Here is a 3,331-nt window from a genome sequence, read left to right on the forward strand (position 1 = left end):
CAGCCTCCAGGAAAACAGCAGATATGGTGGCTCAGGTACTCCTGGACCACATCATTCCTCGGTTTGGCATCCCACGGACCATTCAGATGGACAATGGGCCAGCCTTCACTTCCAGGGTCGTGAAGCTTGTGTCAGAAGCTCTCAACATCTTCTTGAAACTGCACATCCCCTACCGCCCACAGTCCTCGGGAAAGGGTCAGTGGACATCAAACAACAGTTAATCAGGCTCTCTATTGAACTCAGGTTGTCTTGGCCCTCCCTTCTCCCCATTGCCCTTACTTGCTTCAGGGCCACCCCACATTCTGAGCCCTTTCAAGATCCTTTATGGCAGGCCCTTTCTCCTTAATCATTCCCTCCAACCCAAACTCCTCCCCTGGCAGGGTATCTACCTTACCTCTCCCTTCTGAGGTCCCATCTGTGTTCACAGGCTGACAGTTGTCTACCTGCCCCCACACCAGTGGACCCTAATGCCCCTGAACCTGCCCCACTCTCCCCAGGGGACAGAGTATTCCTCAAACAGCTAACTTCTAGGTCTCTTGAACCTCGATGGACAGGAACGCAGGCACCCAATTAAACCTAGGTATCTTTTAATTCTGTCTGATTTGGTCTGACTGGGATTATTTGTGCTGGCAGAGAAGTTCATCGTAAGAAAATACTTAGCAGACAGCTGGGTTAGTGGAAAGTTGGCAAGAAGCAACAGATGAGGTTTCAGTCACTGGGGAAGAACCGTGAGAGGACAGTGAGCTTTTGGCCAGAGGCAGTCAAACCGCGCGATCAGAGACTCTGAGGCAGGAGCACACCTCCAGAGTGAGCAAGAGAAGTCAGGTCTTCATGCTGATGGGCTTACAGGCAGTGGTGGGTGTCAGGGATCCATGGCTACAGGAATACCTGCAGACTCAGGTCCCAGTCACAAAGACTTGGTCACATGACATTGGTCCAGAACTCAGGATAGAGAAACAGGTGCTGGGGAGGCCCAGAGCCAACCTATCTGTGAAGCTCAGAAAGCTCGGCCCAGAAATCCTTAGGCATCCCTTTCCTGGGGTCATGATTGACTCGTTTCCTGGTTCCTGATGGAGCCTAGCATTTTGGGAAGGCACGGCCCCAACGAAGATGGCTTCACCAGTGTCTGGTACTCACACTGTCTTCAGCTCTTGTGCAGGCATTGACAAGTTTTTCTCCGTGATGCTTCACTGATGTGGGAGAATTGTCTGTATTCTGTCAATCATATTTTAATAAAACGCTGATTGGCCAGGCAGGCAGTATAGGTGGGAAAACCAGACAGGAAGTAGAGGTGATGCAATGAGAACAGGAGAATTCTGGGAAGCAGAGAGGTTCCTCCGCCACTCCTGCGCAGATCACTGAAGAGGCAGCATGTAACTTGCCCAGCTGAGAAAGGTACGGAGCCAATATGGCTAACATAGATGAGAATAATGGGTTAGTATAAGTTATAAGAGTTAACAAGAAGCCTGACCTAATGAGCCAATCAGTTTATAACCTTATGGAGTCTTGTGTGTGATTTTCCTTGGGAGTTGCCAGTTGTGGGGTACCAGGCGGGACAGAAACCCCAACAAGCCAGCCCTCATGTTACATATGGCGCCCAGACGTGGATAACTGAATCCACAGAAAGCCTGAGAAAGCTTGGGAAAGAATAGAGTAAAGCATGGCTTCTTGGTGGCAGCAATTTCTCAGGTCTACTTTGCTTGCTAGAGGCAAGCAAGCGCTCTCATCTGAGAGAGGCTTCCTGACTCAGCTTTAGCTGCAAAACCTTGCAGCTCTTTAAAGAGGTCCTGCCACAAAACACTTAAATGTTGTTGATGACAAGCTGAACGCATTCTTTTCAGTTTTCAGCTGTAGCAGGAGAAAAGCTGTGCTGTTTTAAAATGCCGGCTATCTGGGCTGTCCTGCCAGAGCAAACTCTGACTCTTTCAGGCAGACAGTCTGACTGAGTGTGGTCTGTGAGCAGAATGCTGCAGTTTGCTTGCTGGCAAGGACCTTGAAACGCCATAGAGTTGTGGCAGTGAACACAGCTCTGGCTGGTACCTCAGCCTTGAGGCTGAAAAGCTAAGGAATGAGCTGGATCTAGCCGTCAAAGCCACGGCTCTCCATATTGCTTAGTAAATTAAAGACTCATATGGTCAGAAAAAGAAAAATATACAGTAAAGAGAGATTCAAAGAGGAAGAAAACCTCTAAATGGTTTACAGTGTGTATATGCAGGCTAAAAGTTAAAGTTCTTAAAGTTAAAAGGAAAGAAAGAGAGTAGCTGGGTGTGGTGGTACACACCTTTAATCCCAATGCCTGGGAGGCAGAGGCATACCGACCTCTGTGACTTCAAGGGGTAGAGGTAGATTGACCTCTGTGACCTCAAGGTGTGGTAGTACACGCCTTTAATCCCAATGCCTGGGAGACAGAGACAGATCTCTGTGAGTTCAAGGTGTGGTAGCATACACCTTTAATCCCAGCACTGGGGAGGCAGAGACAGGAGGATCTCTGTGAGTTCAAAGACAGCCTGGTCTACAGTGTTATTCCAGGACAAAGATATACAAAGATCCTGTCTCAAAAAGTAAAAGTAAAAATAAAAGAAATAGAGGTTAAAATAAAGCCACATAAAGATGGAAAATGCACAGAGACTCTTCATACTGTATGCTATTATGCTCTCTTTAAATTGTTTGATTGCTGAGAAAGGAGCAACAACTGCTAAAAGACTTTTGTTTATAAATGCTGCTGAACTAACCCAAGATAGGAATTTTGAAAATACCTTGGCTTCAAAACTGAAGTCAAAAGGTATGTTACTTTGGAGAAGAGATTTTGCTTTTGTTTCCACAGAAAACGAGAGACTCTGGATTTATTCAGAGTTAAGAATAATCACCTTTGACCAAGGGAGGCCACCTGAAAAATCTCCGATAGGAACAGATGGCCCAGATGTCTGAGTTCTACATACAGAACGGATTCAAGGCGCTGCCTGAGATGATCAGTTCTCACAGGATACTCCAGTCAGGACTTGATTATAACTCTAAATTTTCTTTAGGTCCCCATAAGATCATCAGCGCCCCCAACCAGCAGGAAGTAGCCTGAAATACTACGCCCACATTCCCAACAAATGGACTATGGGTATTTTTCTTTGTTTAAAAAAAAAAAGAGGGAAATGATGTGGGAGAATTGTCTGTATTCTGTCAATCATATTTTAATAAAACGCTGATTGGCCAGGCAGGCAGTATAGGTGGGAAAACCAGACAGGAAGTAGAGGTGATGCAATGAGAACAGGAGAATTCTGGGAAGCAGAGAGGTTCCTCCGCCACTCCTGCGCAGATCACTGAAGAGGCAGCATGTAAC

This window comes from Myodes glareolus, chromosome 14 (genome assembly GCF_982192425.1).
Source record: "Myodes glareolus chromosome 14, mMyoGla1.1, whole genome shotgun sequence".
Taxonomy (NCBI): Eukaryota; Metazoa; Chordata; class Mammalia; order Rodentia; family Cricetidae; genus Myodes; species Myodes glareolus.